The following is a 19,416-nucleotide window of genomic DNA, read 5'->3' on the forward strand; positions in this document are numbered from 1 at the left end:
AAGCTCTTACTGAGAGTTTGCCAGATCAAGTCGCTCTCGTGTAAATACTCTCCAGTGGCTTCCCAGCTCACTCAGTCTGAAATCTAACTCTTCTCTGCCTTTAAGACTAGAATGACTTGTCTTTCTGCCCTCCTCTCCCAACTGTTGCCACCACTCTCATCCTCACACACATCTCCCTAGTTATACTGGCCTTGATCTTTACCAAACCGATTCCTGCCTCAGGGCCTTTGCACCTGCTGTATCCTCTGTCCGGAAGTCACTTCTCTCAGATCTTCAGTGGCTGGACTCCTTTTCACTCAGATCCCGTTCTAATGTCCCTCCAGAAAGGCCTTTCTTGACCCATCCCTCCCTGCCTATCGCCCCTCCCCACCTGCACCCCATCAAATGAGGCCTTCCAACAAGTTATCATGGTGTTTCAGGTTTTCATGAGACCTCCCACAATATAAAATTATCTTGCTCACGTATTTGCTTATTGTCAGTGTTCTCAATACTATTCCTGTATAGCAAAGCACCTCACACTTAGTGGTTTAAACAACCATTTTATAACACTCACGAGTTCTGTGGGTCATGAATTTGGACAGAACACAGGGGGATGGCTTGTCTCTGTACCATGATGTATGGGGCCTCAGCTGGGAAGACTTGAAGGCTGAAGTAATTTAACAGCTAGTGTCTGGAAACATCTGAAAGCTCATCCACTCGTGTCTGATAGCTGATGCTGGTTATTGGCTGGGATATCAGCCAGAACACATATGCACAGCCTCTCCACCGGCCTGGGCTTCCTCATTGCATGGCAGTCTCAGGGTAGTTGGACTTCCTGCATTTCATCTCAAGGCTCCAAAGGCATGTGTCCCAACTAACAAGGCAGAAGCTGCATTGCCTTGTCTGACCCAGCCTTGGATATCACACAAAATCACTCCTGCTGCACTTCGTTGGTTACAAATGAGTCACAAGCCTGCCTGGATTGAATGCAAGGGGTATTAAGACACCACCTTTTAATGAGGAAGAGACAAAGTTCTAGAAAAACACGTGGTCAGTTTTGGAGGGTGCCATGTCCACATGGAGTCTTCCCCCACCGGAATATCATCTCCATGACAAATCACTTCTCGTTTGTTTATTGCTGCATCCCCTGTGCCTGCCAGAATGGTACAAAAGCACTTAGTAGGTGCCTGATCCATGTTTTAGAGTGAATAAATGAAGGTTTATCTTTCAAGCGGTCACTGAAGCCCAGCTCTTCTCCCCGTAAGTGTATTTCCTGCCCCAGCCCTTGGTTTTAGCCTGGTCTGCTCTGGAGGAAACCCAGTGTTTGCATTGGAAGATGGGAGTCAAGTATAGTTGTTATTTGTTTCTTTGGCGGGAAGGTGAGTTACTGGAGACTGAGAAAGCCAACTGAAGTTCTGGAACAGTGTTCTACTGTAAAGAGTATTGAAAACACAATCGGATTTTTCTCATTCTAAATTCTGGAAATGCCCAGGAGAGGGCTGCAGTTTTGTCCTCTGGACCACAGGGATAAGGAAAGTGACCCAATGGAAATAGAACTTTGGAGAGGCACCTCGGGCAGCAGAGAGGGGGCTGGAATGCCTAGTAGGAGCTATTATTGCAGAGATCTGGGCAAGAGGTGACTCTGAAGCCACCCACAAGCCTGTTATGGTATGCACATTTTCCCTGCTTTGTTACTGGTGAAGGACTTTCCATTTGATCTTCCCAGAGTCCTGGAACCTGTACAGTTTCTCCTCTTTGTTTTCTCCTTTTCCATGAGAATCAGCCCTGGCTTCTCTCTGCCCCACCCCCTCACATCAATCTGCCAGCTTCCCAAATCTCTCTCTGCCTTTCCCCACCCTTCCATCTCCACTGTGTCTCTGAGACTTAGGTGTCCTATTGCAGCAACAGCCACCCCAGTGTTCTCCCCACCTCCGGTGCCACCTCCAAACTGTCGGTCCTCCAGTCCAGCCTGGCCGCAATTTCCTACCAGCTCTACCACAAAATTCACATTCCTTCAAGTCATTCAAGGCTCTTCGTGTACAGCTGCTACCTGTTGTTATAGCCTTTCTCCATCCATTCCCCCCATAATACTCTGTCCAAGCTGTGTCACACAGCCCTGGTTTTGCCCAGAGCCAGCTTACCCATTGGGCACAGCAGGCAGGGGACCTGGGGCCCACAATACTTTCAAGGGCCTGTGAAAATGTGGTAACTTCTAATAACATCAGAAGGGAAAAAAAGGAATTTTTAGGGGCGGCTGGGTGGCTGAGTCGTTAAGCGTCTGCCTTCCGCTGGGGTCATGATCCCAGAGTCCTGGGATAGAGCCCTGTGTCGGGCACCCTGCTCCGCGGCAAGCCTGCTTCTCCCTCTCCCACTCCCCCCTGCTTGTGTTCCCTCTCTCGCTGTGTCTCTCTCTGTCAGATAAATAAATCAATTTTTTTAAGAAAAGGAATTTTTGGGTAGAAGAAATTGTCTTAATACAACATTACCATATTCGTCTTTATACCACCACTGCTGTAAAATCTATTATGGAGGAAGACTCAGCTCTGAGGCAACCTCTTCAAGAAAGCAAAAGCCATCAAGAGTGTCCTTCTTTTTTTTTTTTTTTTAATTTATTTATTTGAGAGAGAGAGAATGAGAGAGAAAGCACATGAGATGGGGGGAGGGTCAGAGGGAGAAGCAGACTCCCTGCTGACCAGGGAGCCCGATGCGGGACTCGATCCAGGGACTCGAGGATCATGACCTGAGCCGAAGGCAGTCGCTTAACCAACTGAGCCGCCCAGGCGCCCAAGAGTGTCCTTCTTTGACCTCTCAATCTTGTGCAGTTTTGGAGCTTGGAAAACCCGACTGTAACCTTTTGGCTTAGTGCATCTCTCTCCCACCGCACTGTTAGTACCTGCAAGTCCATAATCACCTCCACCTCCGTCTTCTCCTTCTTGATACCCGCTCCCCACCTGTGGCAAAGCTGCCATGTTAGACGCACATCTAACTTCCGAAGAAAATTCGGGCCGAGGCTCAGCCTGGGAGCCCTCGGGAATCGCGCCCTGGTCCCATACCAGTAGCGATCGGGGCTGGGACCCGCGGCCCGGGGAGGGGGCGCGCGCCCGCCGGGCTGGCGGCCCCGGGGGCGGGGACTCGCGTGTCCTTGCAACTCGGCCACACGCCCCTGCCAGCTCCACCCGTCCCCGATCGGAAGGAGGAAGCTGCCCCTGCGGTTCCCTCTCTTCTTCCCCAAAAGCTCCGCACTCCTCCTTCCGTCGCACCCCCTTCCTCCCGCCTCCCCCGTTTAGGTTTCTTACGAAAAAATGCCGCTGAGAATTCCCAGAAGGTCCCGGATGTGAAGTCACTGGCGTGAGGTCACCGAGACTGGTTCCAGGAATCAGAAGCTTGCGGGGGGGGGGGGGGGGGGGAGGAAGGAAAGCGCGGAAAACGAAGGAGCGAGTGGAGCCGTGGGCGCAGTCGGCGGGGCGCCTGGCTGAGGGGTGGGGGGTGGGGGGTCGGGTTCTCAAGCTCGGCTCCAGCAGACCCCCGGGGAGGTTCCCCGAGAAAAGGGCCTCGCTTCTCCCACGGCGTAGAATTGCCGTGGTTGGTTAGACACCAACAAACCGATCTGTGTTAACCAAGATCGAAAAGTCTGATACTGCCTGATAGAGGTGGGGAAACAGGAGCGATACCCACTGTTAGGGGGAGGGGGGGAGGGGGCGGGGCGGACAGGAACTGGCTGGGCCTTCCAGGTTGGGGAACAACTCGGCAATATAATCAGAATTTCAAAGGAACCTACCCTTTAACCTAACCCCTACGCTCGTAGGGATTTGTTTTTTTTTTTTCTTTTTTCTTTTTTCTTTTTTTTTTTTGTTTTTTGTTGTTTTTTTTTTCTTTTCTTTTTTCTTTTTTTTTTTTTTTTTTTTTTACGCTCGTAGGGATATGTCCTACGGACGGGACTGCAAGGATGAATTCCTAAGGTGGCTCGGTGGCACCATTGTTTGCTGATAGACCGGACGTGACTGGCAAAGAATAAGAGTATCAGCACCTACAAGCATGAAGTTACCGTTTCCCAGGGTGGGGAAGGAGCCGGCCTTTCAGCCAGCGGGTTGAGGGATCAGTAGTCTGAGCTACTTACGTGGGTCAGGAGTCCAGGGGTGATAGAAATCTCAGAATTATTCGGAATTTGTAGCACAGATGTTTGCAGACGGAAACAGCTGGTGCACTTGGATTGAGAAATTTGAGGAGGGTTTAATGAAAGGGCCTTTCACAAAGGGTAGCAGGGTGCAGAGAAACCACCCGGACAAAGTAAGGACCCCCCACCCCCACCCCAAGCTAGTAGCAATGGGGACTTGACCATCCACAGTTCTGTTGCGGGAAAGGTGAGAGTTGCCGGTACTTGGGGACAGACAGAGAGAAGTGGAGAGGACAACATCCAAACTTGTGTGATTTCCTCCAAGGAAAGGGACTTATTTTTGAGATCCAGGTTTGGATGTTGGGCGCTGACAGGAGTGGAGAGCTTCGGTAGAGGAGTGTAACCCTGGCAACCCTACATGGAAAACGGAGATCCTGACCTCACTCACCTCCCTCTGATCTCCTGTCTGTGTTGGCCAGCGGTCAAACCCCACGGAAAGCCAGACAGGACAGTCCCCGGGCGCAGAGCTGGGAGGAGAAGGGTGGAGAGTGGGTCTGGGGAAGCCAGTGGAAGGATGAGAGAACCAGCACAGGTGAGGATGCTCTGCAAGGCGGGAGGGGGGGACGCGGGCTGGAGAAGGTGCTGCTTAGGGAGTGAATGTAGGTAGAAAAGAGGCAAAGGTCGCTGCCCCGAAGCCCTCTGATATTTAGAGATTGAGAAATAAAATAGACCCAGGAAAGGATCTTCCAAAGCTGCATTGATTGAGACCCCAGAACAAGGAGAGCCATGCTCAAGGCCTAGTGACACCAGTGCGTGGAGTAGGAGAGAGGGAGGGAGGGAGGGAGGGCGGGCCGGCGAGCAGAAGGGCTGGGATATATGCTCCCTATAGGTCAAGTAGGATGAGGGATACATACGTCAGTGTGTGGGCTGTGTGTGTGTATCATGTACGTAGACTGCTTCTAGAAAAAGACAAAAAGAAAAAGCCCTAGTAATAGAGCCACTGGTCGAGACGGAGGGTAGACAGAATGAGGCCCAACTTTTTATTTTCTTCCATTTGGGGTATTTTTTTTTAAAAAAGGTTTTTATTTTTTATTTTTATTTTATTTTTTGAAGATTTTATTTTCTTTATTTGACTGAGAGAGCACAAGCAGGGAGGAGCCGGATGTGGATGCAGGGGCTTGATCCCAGGACCCTGGGATCATGACCTGAGCCAAAGGCAGACACTTAACTGACTGAGCCACTCAGGCATCCCCCATTTTGGATATTTTTAACAAAGTACATGTGTGAATTTTATCAAATGGAAGAAAAAATTGTTTGTTTTTCTAAAGAATCTCCCATGGCAGGAGAGATACAATGTTATAGAAAGAGCAGATCCATAGTTTTTCCTAATGAACTGGAAGACAGTCTTGGGGTAGCACTGGGACTTGAAGAGAACCCACTGGAGCCTGGGAGGGGCGGGGCTGAGGAGAGTGTCGCTGGAAGGATCTCCTCCCTGTGTCAGTCCAGCCACCGCCTTTAGGAGCAGTGAAGTGACCTTGGAAATCTGGTTTAAACCATGTTCTGTTTGCACTGTGATCCCCTCAGTGACTTGCCCTACCCCCACTCTGCACAATCCAGGACTTCAGGAAAACTTAATTCTTCACATTTCAGTGACTTTTTAATAATTGTACATGTCATGCTTTAAGTATTTTCAATCTTGTATATTAAAAAAAATAAATCCCCTTCCTTGGAAGAAATCACACCAGTTGGATGTAGTCATCTTGGAAGAGAGTGATTCCTCATAATTCTCTCTCCGCTGAAGCTGTGCTTGGACAAGGTATTTCTTCCCTGCCGAGCACAGAATCCTTTGGATTAGAAGTATTTTTTTTTCTTCCAGTTAAGAATCAGCTCCAAGTGGATATTACTTCAGGATTGTGCACTGATTCTTATCCCCATCGCAGATCCTGGGGCCAGGGACCCAGCCTGAGGAGCCTCAAGGCCAACTTCAGGAAACTTCTCCTAACACCTGGAGGGATGGCTCTGGGAGGGAGGCTGGTGGAGGTAGCATTGGGAAGCCCATGTACCCTCCTTTTCCTGGAGCTGCCTCCTTGGGCTGGGAGGGGTGTACTCCCAGTCTAATAGACTTGAGACTTTTTGGATTCGAGGTTTCCCCAAAGGGAAGGAGCAGAAGTAGGAAGGGAGACACCAGCCCATCTCCCCTCCTGGGCACTGGCTGGGACATGCTAAGTCTGGGCTCCACTTCCCTCTCCATCTCCCACTCCTAGAATAACTGAAATTTCTCAATATGCCCTATGCCTTTGAGTCTCTTGGTCTCTGTCCTGCTGAAAAGAAAATTCCAGAGACCTTGTCTGTGTTACATGACACTAATGATCAGTGACTACAATAGTGTCTGGCACAGTTTGGTAAACAGCATGCATGAATGCCCCAAAGGACTTTTCCACAGCTCTACCTACATTTCAAGAAGACTCCCCTGACCAGTGGTCACTACAGTCCCTGGCATCTCAGGACACGGTTCCCGGTGTTGGCGGCCTCCACCCAGTGGTGCACCAGAGCTGGCCCAAACCTCCTGGAGAGCTGCCTGGAGTGTGCCCATCTCTTCCCAACTTCTCTCGAGGTGCCGGTAGCTTGAAATCAGCCACGGTGGGAGAATTTACACCGTGGAAATTGGCAAACACTGTAGATCTTGATTCCCTGCCCCCCCCCACTCCCACCCCTCACTGGTTGGTAAACATTTACCAGCACACTACTGCCTCAGGGGTTGGTTCTGCCACTTACAAGCTCTAGGATTCCCGCAAGTCACATGATCACTCCGAGCTTCACTCCTCCACAATATGGAGATTCCCACAGTATCTACCCAATAGGACGGTCTGGAGAATTCAATGTGAATATAACTCTGTAATGTGTTTAGCACAATGTTTGGCTTCTAGTAAATGTACAATACAGCTTAGTACAGACCCAGTTATCTATTGCTGCATAGCAAACCACCCTCAAGATTTGGTGGCTTAATACGCATTTATTTTGCTCATGAATCTGTAAGATGGTGGGGACTTAGTAAAGATGGCCCATAACTGGAGAGGCACAAAGGCTGGGATCATCTGAAGCCGTGTCCACTTCTATATGTAGTGTTTAAAGCTGGCTATCAGGGGCCTTAGCTGGGGCCGATCAGAACACCCACGTATAGCAATCCAGGCTTCCTCGGAGTCCTGTGACTGAGTTTTCAAGGGTAAGTGTCCCAGGAAACAGCCAGGCAGTAGCTATATCACTTTTTCTAACTTAGCTTGGAAATCACACAGTATCACTTCCTCCACCTTGTATTCACGAGAAGCAAGTCACCAAGGCTGGCCCATACTTAAGGGGAGAGGAATTAGATTCCCCCTTTGGATAAGAAGAGTGTGAAAGAATTTATGGACATGTTTTTAAACCATCACAACTGTTATTATTGTGTTCTTAGGATACTCTAGCTTCTCATAAGTGAATTATCCCACTTCTTAGCCTATGAGTTCTCTGTGGGAGGGCAGGGATCCATTGGATTCATTAAGATCCCTCTCCCTCACTGCTCCCCAAGTGAACCTAGGTCCCTGTTTGCTACAGAGTTCAGTAAATGTTATAGAAGTGAATTTCTTCTTGCAGGGGCTGGCCCTGGACATTTGTGCTGCACTGCATGACACCCCTGTTGGTCCCATAGAAACCAAGGTGAAGGACCTGAAAAGGGCACAGCCAGGAGGGCAGGTGGTCTTTCCAGCTGAACCATGACCCCAACAGCCTCTGTTCATCCTGGGGTTGTGGGTGACCATGAGGGTAAGTTTGTGGCTTAAACAGACTCCCTCGCAGGCCTGCTGTGAAGATGGAATGGCAAATCACTGTCTGAGAGTCAGATCATGGGCTCATGATATAATTTCTGTCTTGGTCTTAGATGTTCCAGTCTGTCAAATGGAAATAAGAAAAGGTCTGTGGGTTGGGCACTTGGAATAGATGATCATATTTAGAAAGCTGGGCTAGAAGCCAATTTCTTCTTCTGGAAATGGTTGACAGGGTCGCAACGGGGGAAAAAAGCAGAGAAAAATCTCTCCCCTTCTGCTATGGACATGAATCCATCTCACAGTATCTTTGAGATCCACAGAGCTGGGATCCCAGAGAGAAGCATGTGTGTATATGTATGGGAGATTTGGGGAGGGCTTCTTCGGGAAAGACCCAGAAAAACCTCCATTTCAATGGTGGGGGCAGGAAGCAGGAACTGGACCACAAGCTGGAAGGGGCTCAGGGGAATGTGGAGGTGCAGAGCGGTCAGGCCCAGCCCCTCAGCCACCCCATCCCTTATTCCTCAAGGTCCCTGTGTGCCATATCAGGAGTTCGGGTCAGACCCTCCAATGCAGCCCCTAAAGGCATCCAGCCCTCCTCCTGCACTGGTTCCATCACAGGGGACCGGGCCTGCCTGTGACTATAGAATGACCCCCGGCTCTGGGCCTCAGGCCTTTGTAAAATCAGCGGAGTCGTCTAGAGAAGACCTTCCTAAAGTGGGGCTCATGAATCTCATGGCCAGCACGGAATTTGAGAGAAAAAAACGACCTTGGGCTCATTTTCCCCAGAAGCGGACCCTGAGACAAAGATGTGAGTAGAAGTGTTTCACTTGGGAAGTGATCCCATGAAGGACCAATGGAGAGAAGGGGAGGTAGGGAGGGGAAGGAAAGCGAAACCACCACACGGTGTGTTGATAGGTGTTTGCTGCTGTGGGCAACTGAGGCTCAGTCCCGCTGGGGCCTCTGGGACGCTGTGTGCAACATGCCTCGGAGAGCCCCACCCTAGTCCACTCAGGTAAAGGGCTGCATCTGGGGCATTAGCTCCCTGGCACTCCTAGCCTACCCTGCATGCCAGTTGAGCACCATCCTGTGACCAGAGAAATACCCCAGGTTGAGCGTCGCATGTGTTTGCGGTGAGATGCCGTAAGCACGTGTGGGAATTGGGAGTGCCACCGGACACGAGGAGGGTGTGGTAGGGTCTGCCACACAGGCAAGCAATTTTGTTTATGTACATTTCATCAGTGTGGGATAAGTGGTGCGCCTGGGTAGCTCAGTCGGTTAAGTGGTTGCCTCTTGATTTCGGCTCAGGTCATGATCTCAGCTTCCCGAGATTGGGCCCTGCATCATGCTCCACACTCAGCAGGGAGTCTACTCGAGATTGTCTCCCTCTCCTTCTGCCCCTCCCCACTTCATTCAAATAAATAAATAAATCTTGTTTAAAAATGTGAGGTAAGTGATGATTTCCATACAAATCCATTACCTTGCAATGATCATCACGGTTTGGTAGGTGCCCCTGTGCCACCAGAACTTATTTGGCCAGTTCGATTCAGCTCATATTTAGTAAAGAGAGTGCCATTAACTGTAGTTCAACTTGCTAAGATATTTTTTTTTTTAAGATTTTATTTATTTGACAGAGAGAGAGAGAGACAGCGAGAGAAGGGACACAAGCAGGGGGAGTGGGAGAGGGAGAAGCAGGCTTCCCGCAGAGCAGGGAGCCTGCTGCGGGGCTCTATCCCAGGACCCTGGGATCATGACCTGAGCCGAAGGCAGATGCTTAACCATCTGAGCCACCCAGGCGCCCCTGCTAAGATATTTTCAACCACATTCATGTTATTGTTTACATTCGTCATATTTCCATTTTGTTGTTAACTACGCTATGGTAGTGGGGCCCCAAATCATAAAGATGAAACAGTAGTTCAAAAGAGGTTTGTTAAAGCAAAAAAGGAGTATTGGAAATAGTAACAAAACTGTGCAATATCAAATGCGATCATATATACCAGGGTAGATGAGTGTGTAGAAGGAGATGATTTTACATAAGTGGAAAAAAAAGTGTGAATCAGAAAGACAGATGTGGGACTGAATATCTGAAAGTAGGATTTTGGCAGCTAGTAATGCATTTCCTCTAGTCCCTGAGGCATTGTCTATTATGAAACTTTGTCAAATAGTGGCACGAGGCCCACTGAGACATTTGCATCATCTTCACATCAGGCCCTGCAAGCTAGGTAGAAAACCAATCAAATCCTTCCAGAATATGGGTGAAATAATCATGTCTGTGTGATAATGATGCATTTTGCCACTAAAGACAGAGAAAAGATCAAAACCAGAGAAGCACCATTAAAGTTGTCTAACTTAAAGCGAAAACCAACACACAATTCAAAACCATGGCTTATAAATTAAATCGTAGGCTACTGGAGAAAAGCAGAGCAAGCTTTGGGCAAAATTACTTGATCAAACAACACTTTTGGATGTCACATAAAATCAATAGCACATAGTGTGGAAGAGCAATTTCTGTCCTGAGTGAGTGCTAGCAGACAATTGGCTTTATTGTTGAATAAAACCACTTGTGGTAAGCCTTGTTCATTGTTGATCCAGAATTTATTCCATCCCTTCTTTCCTGATAACAGATTCCTGATTTTGATCCATGCACCCACATCTCCAATCTCAGGCAGTTAATTACAAGTAGTCTAGATCAATCATGACCAGCCCATTTCCCACTTTCCCAGTCTCCCTGGCTGCTATAAGAGACCACAAAACCAGTTTTGGCCAATGAAATATGATTTGAAGTCTGCTGAGGGTACATCTATGAAAGTTTTTGTTTTTGTTTTGAATCAAATGGGCATACATGCTGGTACCCCTTCTCCCTCTCTTCCTAACTTAACCGTGGTCATGATGCCTGGAGCTGGGCCATCATCTTGCAAATATGAAGCAACCAGCACAAGGTAAAGGCTGAGAAAATTCTAGAGACATCAGCACTGACATTACTGAATGTCGGTGGCTGCCTACATCCAGCCTTCCTGTTACAGTACAGAAGTAAACCCCTCTATGTTTAAAGCCACTGTAACTTGGATTCTCTAGTACTGGTAGTTGAAAGCATTCCTAATGGGTGTACCCCTGATGTATCAGCTCTCCACATATTTTCAGAAAAACATGAGGGAAACCTAAGCGATGACTCTTTGTTCTATTTATCACTAAATTCCCTTGTAAGATGAAGTGAATGAGCTTCTGGCTTCCAGCTGGGGTCAGCTATGGGGACCCAGCAGGAAAAGGAGAGGGAAAGGAGTGAAAATGGGCATTTAGCCCCTTGGTTCCCTGCCTGTGAGTCTTCCTGTGTTGGACACGGTTCTTCAGCAGGGACGGGGGCGGACACTGGGCCTCCCAAGGTAGCCAGCCTCCTCTGCTCAGTTCTCTCCTTTCTGGTGACCATTCCCTTTCCCTTCAGGCCTGTTGATGATAACAGCTCTGCTGTGCCGTCCAGCTATTGCAACATCCCCCCGAGGTGCTCCTACACCTACATGTTTGTAAATAGTCCTTGTAAACAAGCTTCCCTAAAATCATCCTCTTCTGAATGCGCCTTTATCTGTTGGTATGCTGACTGATCTACCAGCATCAGTTCACAGATTTAAAAGAAAACACACACACACACACACACACACACACACACACACACACACACACCTTGCATCAGAACACCAACCACACACCACTGTATTCACAAAGACCAGCTGTCAGGCAACAATCTGCCTCTTGATCTCGGTTATGGGTGAAAACAAGTAGCAAGAAGAGTCAATGCACTCAATTCATGGCCTCTCTGACTATGTCTCTTCAATATTGTGCAGAGAAATGGACAGCAAGTACAAGACACTGTTGAACAAAGTATGCTGGCTGGTGGGGAAAGAAAATCACATGAGGCTCTGAAATAAGACACGACATACAGCATACCTTTGTGGCACCGGCCTCTCTCGGCTGCCCATGACTAGCTCAGGCAGCAGCTCAGCCGCATGGTCAATGCCTTGATTACCCTGAACCTTTGGCTTCAGGGCGAGACTACAGCCATTTTTCATGTTGAGGCTAAGATATCAAGAATTTGAAGACAGAACTGTGGTGTCAAGGCTCAGCCTTTGAGAAGATGACTCTTTCCCTTACATTTGAAGATTTTCTTCTCTTGGCAGAGAAATAAATCAATATACAGGCAACCACTAGAAAAATTAGAAACAGACTGTAAACTTTCAAATCATCAGACAAAAATACAAACACATGTGCACACACACATGCATATCAAAGAAGACAAAAAAATACACATGGTAAAACAGAAAACAGAGGAAGTATTAAAATGGAAAACATAACAGAGATAAGATGACAGAATTAAGACTAATATATCAGTTATATCAACAAACGTAAATAGATAAACCCATCCTTATAATAGAAAAAAGACTCACGTTGAATTGTAAAACGATCTCCTATTGTATGTTGTATAGAAGAGATGTATCTTTACCAAAATAACTTAGGAAAATTAAAAATTTAATATAAACCAAGTTATACAAGAAAATACTGGGCTGAGGCTTCAGTTACCATCAGCCAGGGTTAAATTAAAAATGAAAATGTTAAATGAGATGCAAGGAAGCTGAACAGTAGAGACAGCAGTACCCACATTAAGAATCTAGTTTTTAGAAATCTCTAAGCACCTCTATAATAAATCTCTATAGCTTCAAAGTCAAGAATAAGATATGATAGTTCAGAATAACAATATACAGATAAGGCAGGTAGAAATTGGATCAAGCACAAGAGGACATTTTAATCGACCCCATCAGCTCATGACATATCAAGAAAACAAATGGTAAGAAGGAATGTGGAAGATCTGAATAGAAATTAAATATGATTGAACTTGAGAAGGAAAAAACCCCAAAAACCTCAAAATATTAGCAAATACAAATGAACAATATCTCAAAAGAATCATCCCTCATATCCAAGTAAGTTCATCTTAGTAATGCAAATGGTTCAATAATATTAGGGAATCTCTAATAAAATAGAACATATTAACAGATCAAAGGAGAACTATATAATATCTTAATAGATGCCAAAAAGACATTTGACAAATATCCCACAACCATCCTTGCTTAAAACAAACAAAACTGTAACAGACTAGCAAAATTATGTATAAATGGTATGATTGAAAATTGCACAACTGTTAGAGACAATAAGAGAATTCAGAATAGGGACACCTGGGTGGTTCAGTCGGTTAAGCATCGGCCTTCAGCTCAGGTCATGATCCCAGGATCTGGGATCAAACCCCACATCGGACTCCTTGTTCAGCAGGGAGCCTGCTTCTCCCTCTGCCTGCCGCTGCCCCTGCTTGTGCTCTCTCTCTCTCTCTCTCTCTCTGACAAAAAATAAATAAATAAAATCTTAAAAAAAAAAGAGGGAATTTGGATAATGGCAGGTTCCAAGGTTAATATGCAAAACATCCTTTACATTAAAAAAATACAATTTGTCAGAAAATATAATAGGAACAAATTGCAGTTACAATAAAAAAGATAAAATATTTAGAAAAATATTTTAAAGACATCTAAGGGCTTTTATAAAGATAATATTAAAATTAGAGAGGGAAATTTCTATCCTGTGCTTTTGAATAGAAAGAACTCAATATTATAAAAATGTCAATGCTCCCTTAACCTATTAATTCAATGTGGTGTTTTTTGGTTTTTTTGGTCAGTGTGATTCACTATATTTTTGTTTGTTTGTGAGGTGGGGAACTTGTCCAAAAAATGACATGAAGCTCAAAAAGGCAAAGGAGCCGGGAATGTCCTGGAAAAGAAAAGTAATACGGTGGGGCTAGACCTATCAGATGACAAAACACATTATGAAATTTTATAATTTGTACAGCAATTTGGTACCCAGAGATGAAACAGACAACCCAGTGGACCAGAATAGAAAACCAGATATTTTATCTGTTTTTTTTTTTTAAAGATTTTATTTATTTATTCATGAGAGACAGAGAAGCAGAGGGAGAAGCAGGCTCCCCGCTGAGCAGGGAGCCCGATGCGGGACTCGATCCCAGGACCCTGGGATCATGACCTGAGCCAAAGGCAGACGCTTAACCATCTGAGCCACCCAGGCACCCCAGATATTTTATCTGTTTAAGGTAACGTTTAAATTAGGAGAAAAAGGTGGCTGAAAAATTAGCTAATTATTTGGGGAAAAAATAAAGTGGGCACACTATTCCATTCCTTAAGTCAAAATAAATTCCAAATGGATAAAGGATTTACATATTAAAAATAGACCATAAATCCCTAGATAAAAGAATAGGTGAATTTATAATAATAAGATAGGGAATGGAACACATAAAACCCAGGATCCCTAAATACTTAAGAAATTTCTTTTTTTTTTTTTTTAAGATTTTATTCGTTTATTTGACAGAGAGAGAGAGAGAGAGAGAGCAGGAACACAAGCAGGGGGAGTGGGAGAGGGAGAAGCAGGCTTCCCGCCTAGCAGGGAGCCCGATACGGGACTCGATCCCAGGACCCTGGGATCATGACCTGAGCCAAAGGCAGACGCTTAACGACTGAGCCACCCAGGCGCCCCTAAATACTTAAGAAATTTGACTATATAAAAATTTAAAACTTCTGTGTAAAATATACTGTGTAAAATATACTATAAACCAAGGTAGAAAACAAAGCGGGAATGAGTGCATCATGCGTGACAGACAGAAGGGCTCATCTCCTTAATCTTCAAATATTTAGCCCTGTATGAAATATGTAAAGAATATAAACCAGCAGTTTAGAGAGAAATGCAAGTGGCTTAAAAAAGTCTCAACTTCACTCATAACTAGAGAAATGCTAACGAAAACACTAAGGCATCTTCTTTATTTCTCCTATCAGACCAGCAGAGATCAGTACTGGATCAGTTTGATCACACCCGGTGCCAGGGAGAGAGTTGGGAAACAGGCTTGCTTAGATACCCTGGAGAGTGAAATTGGGGCAACTTTTAGGGAGGGCGATTTGGCAATATCTGTCAAAATCCTTTGACCCAGAATTCACTGCTCAGATTTTTAATCCACAAATCTCCATTCAAAAGTCTTCCAGGTTAGACAAACAAGAGTGTTCAAGACCTGTACTTGAAGACAATCCCCTTTCTTGGGTTTTGCTTCCCCAGGCCTTAGCTCAGTGGGGTCCAAGCCCCTTCGCAAATCCAAATCCACTGGATGGCTGGTGGAAGACACGTTGCCGGGGCCCCGTGGCCGGAGTTCTTGACTTAGTGGATCTGGGGAGAACCCAAGAATCTGCATTTCTAACAAGTTCTCCAGTGATGCTGAGGCTGCTGGTCTGGGAGCCACCCCTTTAGTTTATTGTGGGGACTAGGGTGGGTGGAGGGATGGGGGCCTGGAGGGGTGAGTTCCTTTGAGGGGAGGAGGATGAGGCAAGATGGAGATGAGCAGGACTCCTCAACACAGGACTGGGGAGCGGAGGAGGCGAGTGGGCTGGCCAGACAGAGACCTTTGATTGGCCTAAGGAGACAGGACTTTAGTCCCCGTTTCCAGCCTCACTAAAGACTCCTCCCCCACCTCAGCTCGGCTGTTCCTGAGACAGCAGCTATTCTCCATGAATGCATAGGCTTGGGTAAGGAGCATGTTAGCTGTGAGCAGACAACATGGACTGAAAATCAGAGAGCCAGGCTGCCTGGGACAGGGAAAGGCGCCCCCCGTTCCTCAGACAAGCCTCGGAGGTGGTGGGATTGGGGTGGCATTCTGGAGAGTATCCCAGCTGAGGGAGGTAGAAGTTCTCCAGTGGACTCAGCTGCTTTGATTGGATGTTGAAAAATAACATCTTTTCAAAATATGGTGCTGGGAAAACTGGATATTCCATGCAAAAGGGTGAAGTTAGACTCTGACCTTACACCATATATAAAAACAAACTCTAGGGCGCCTGGGTGGCTCAGTTGGTTAAGTGACTGCCTTCGGCTCAGGTCATGATCCTGGAGTCCCGGAATCGAGTCCCGCATCGGGCTCCCTGCTCAGCAGGGAGGCTGCTTCTCCCTCTGACCCTCTTCCCTCTCGTGCTCTCTATCTCCCATTCTCTCTCTCTCAAATAAATAAATAAAATCTTTAAAAAAAAAATAAAAACAAACTCTAAACGGATCGAAGACCCGAGCACAAGAGCGAAAACTGTAAAACTCGTAGGTGCAAAATAACATGAAGCCCCTTGCACCTAAGAATCACGGGGGAATAAAATTCTTACCATCTCGGAAATCTAAACAGTTGAACCTGACCTGTGAGCCCCAGGAAGGAGGTAGACTGACTTCCTGGTGGAAGGCTGAGACTTGGCATCCCTGCCCCAATCGCTGCACTCTGATTGCCACGCCCTCCCTCCCTGCTCCTTTTAGCAAGGTGAAACTTACATACAGGAAGGTGAACAAATCTGAAGCAGAGAACTTGAATTTTTACCTATGTATGTACCTGTCCAACCACTGCCCAGATCAAGACAGATAACATCTCCAGCATCCCAGAAGGCTCTGTTATTGCTCTTCCCCATTAATACCCCCAAAAGTAATGTTATCTATCTAGTTCCACTGTTTAAACTTCATATAAATAAATGGAATTATTGCTCTTTTGTGCTTGCCTTCTTTTAGTCAATTTAATGTTGTTTTTTTTAAGATTTTATTTATCTATCTATTTATTTATTTATTTATTTATTTATTTATTTGAGAGGGAGAGACTGGGCGAGAGAGCAGGTGCACCTGCACCCACAAGTGGGGGAAGTGTCAGAGAGAGGGGAAGAAGGAGAGGCAGACTCTCCACCAAGCAGGGAGCCCAAAGAGGGGCTCCATCCCAGGGGCTTTCGATCCCAGGACCCTGAGATCAGGACCTGAGTGGAAGGCAGACGCTTAACCGACTGTGCCACCCAGGCGCCCCTAGTCAATATAATGGTTTAAAGATTCACCCTGGGGGTGCCTGGGTGGCTCAGTTGGTTAAGCATCTGCCTTTGGCTCAGGTCATGATCCCAGAATCCTGGGATCGAGCCCCACATCGGGCTCCCTGCTCAGCGGGAAGCCTGCTTCTCCCTCGCCTGCTCACCCTGCTTGTGCTCTCTCTCTCTGTGTCAAATAAATAAATAAAAATCCTTTAATTAAAAAAAAATAATAAAGATTCACCTTGTCCTGGCATGGGCTGAGCATTTGTTCTTTTTCATTGCTGTCTAACATTCTACTGCAAGATAAATCACAATTTGTTTCCATTGGACATCTGGGTTGTTTCCAATTGTAGGTTTTCATGAATAAAGCTGCTATACAATTTTTCTGAGTGTCTTTTGGTGGGCATAAGCACTTTCTTTCCCTGTTGGGAATTCACTGAGAAATAGAATTAGATTATCACAGAGCTTACCTATGTTCAGCCTTACTAGGTACTGCCACATTATTTTCCAAAGTGACTGCATCAATTCACCCACCAAAAATGCATGATAGATCTGGTTAATTCTCAATCCTCCCACATTTGGCATTACTCTTTTTAATTTTAGTTTTTCAGATGGGATCATTCCTTGTTAAGTTTGAAAAATATTTATTTAAAACTAGTAATAATTATTTTATTTACCTAAAATGGGTGGTCCAGGGATGCTGAATGTTTGAGAAATTTTCTGGACTCTTGTAAGTATTCAGAAATTCCCTGAGGATGTGTGGGTGTGTTTCTGCCTATGTATGTGCCATACTCACAGATGGATGCTGCTCCAGACCCCACCCTCCTTGCCTTGGAACAGACCCTTCATTTCCCCATGAACAGGAAGAGCTTAGTTGGGATCCCAGAGGGAGATGTTTCCCATCACCAACAACATCTGGGGAACATCTGGCGAGCCCATCCCAGGACAGGGAGACACTTTGCTGGAGAAAACACATCACTTATTTGATTATTTTTATTCTCCTATATTTTCTCTTATTCTTTCCTTCTCTTCCTGCCCCCAAACCCCATCACCCATTGGGCTCCCTGCTCTAAGCTCCCACTCCAGCCCTTGCCAACTCCCTGCCCTAGTTTCTGTCCCATCTAGATTCCCCAGTACACTGCCCAGCAGAAAGCAAACCTAGGCAGCCTGAGATACTCCCATTAACTCCAGCGCTCAACTCTGCCTAGGCAGCATGAACTTCTAGAAAGTAACTCAAGGAACGTTGAAGCTGGTGGGGTTCTCCAGTCCAATGCCTCCATTTTACAAGTTGGAAGACTGAAGGAGAGAGAGAGAGAGAGAGAGAGGAGACAACTAGAACTCCACTCCATTGGAGGTCACAGAAACTCCCTTCTCCTGTGGACCTGACCAGAGGATTTGGGGCAGGAAGGAGGCGGCAATGGAAGAAAGGATTCCTTAGAACCAAAAAGGTCTGCAACCAGCAGCTACAGGGAGGACAGGGCTGAATGTCTGAGGAGGTGGTGGTGGGTGGGTGGCCACCTGCCATCATAGCCCTAAGGGCTGAGTCACCTCTAAACAACTGACACCCAGCTCCGGAGACTTTAAACTCCCTCTTGAGCTGTCTTAGCTACACCCATGGCTTCAATGTACCGCTGTATGCTGATGACCCCTCCGTCTCCACTTCCAGCCCTGCACACTTCTAGAGCCCCAGCTCCCTGTGCACATTTACTAGGTATATTTATGTATCCAACAGGTTCTTATTGAGCACAGAGGAGAGTCAGACACAGCCCCTGCCCTCCCACTACTCCCAGACAACACAAGGAGATGCACAAGTAAACCACACAACTGAGTGCAAGGTAGGTGAAGGCTGGAGATGAGCATCTTGGGAAGTCTGAATCAGGATGAGGAGGACACAGACCAAAAACCGATCATTGGCAAACAGGACCGGAGTGGTTGGTTATCAAGAGGTGTGGGTGGGAGTGCAGAGAGAAGGCGGGAAGAAACTTCATGAGTTGTAGAACAGAATACCTCACATGTAAATTAAAACTACATGCGGCTGTACCAATATTACATGTATGGTGTATAAATAAAAAGACGTGTGTACCGATTCCAGACACTGAAATGGAGGAGCAGGGGAGTGGGGGATGGGAGCATGGGGAGAGAGAGAGGTAAGGCTGCAAAGGTGGGCAAGGGCCAGATTATTTGGGCTTTGTAGGCCCCACAGAGTTGAGACTTCATCTTGAGGACCCTGGGAAGTCACTGGAAGCTTGGCTCCAGCTGTCCAGACACCTGCCCCTACAGGTCCCCCAGGCACACACACTCAATACACACAGGAAGGACAAGAACTGTAGCTTCCTCCAACCTGCTTTCCTCCTATTTTTTCTTCCCTGGAAAGGTAAAGGGCAGGCAGACCCCTTCTGGCCCGCTCTACATAAGCACCTGTGGCTCAAGAGGGCCCTCACCATCATCTCTACCCCAGAGCCATCTATGCTGGAGAGGTCACCCCCACCCCCCACCTGGAGGAAGGTAGAAAGGAATCCTGAGGGTTGGGCTAGTCAGTGACAGCATTCATCTAGGACAGTCAGAGAAAAACCCAGAATGCAGCGGGAGCAGGACTGGGAGGGGGAGGGTCAAGCTCCCACGA

General features: G+C 46.7%; 2 long non-coding RNA genes across 3 annotated transcripts in view; one reads left to right on the forward strand and one right to left on the reverse strand.

The window, feature by feature from the left end:
- The window catches only part of LOC141374265 (uncharacterized), a 38,466-nt gene extending 35,133 nt beyond the window's left edge, over positions 1–3,333 (reverse strand). Inside the window, exon 1 of the long non-coding RNA XR_012381008.1 lies at positions 3,276–3,333. This is a non-coding gene — a long non-coding RNA (uncharacterized lncRNA). The remainder of the gene's footprint in view (positions 1–3,275) is intronic.
- A 1,621-nt stretch (positions 3,334–4,954) lies between these two features.
- Positions 4,955–13,835, forward strand: LOC112833121 (uncharacterized). 2 transcript variants are annotated; one of them, XR_012381006.1, is made up of 4 exons: positions 4,955–6,707; positions 7,724–7,891; positions 8,420–9,339; positions 13,633–13,835. It is a non-coding gene; the product is annotated as an uncharacterized lncRNA (long non-coding RNA). The 2 variants fall into 2 exon arrangements; XR_003210556.2 differs by having other exon boundaries at positions 8,420–8,701.
- The last annotated feature ends 5,581 nt before the right edge of the window (positions 13,836–19,416 follow it).

The sequence above is a fragment of the Callorhinus ursinus genome, unplaced genomic scaffold (genome assembly GCF_003265705.2).
Source record: "Callorhinus ursinus isolate GAN/ISIS: 27379988/994484 unplaced genomic scaffold, GSC_fseal_2.0 scaffold1, whole genome shotgun sequence".
NCBI classification, from domain to species: Eukaryota; Metazoa; Chordata; class Mammalia; order Carnivora; family Otariidae; genus Callorhinus; species Callorhinus ursinus.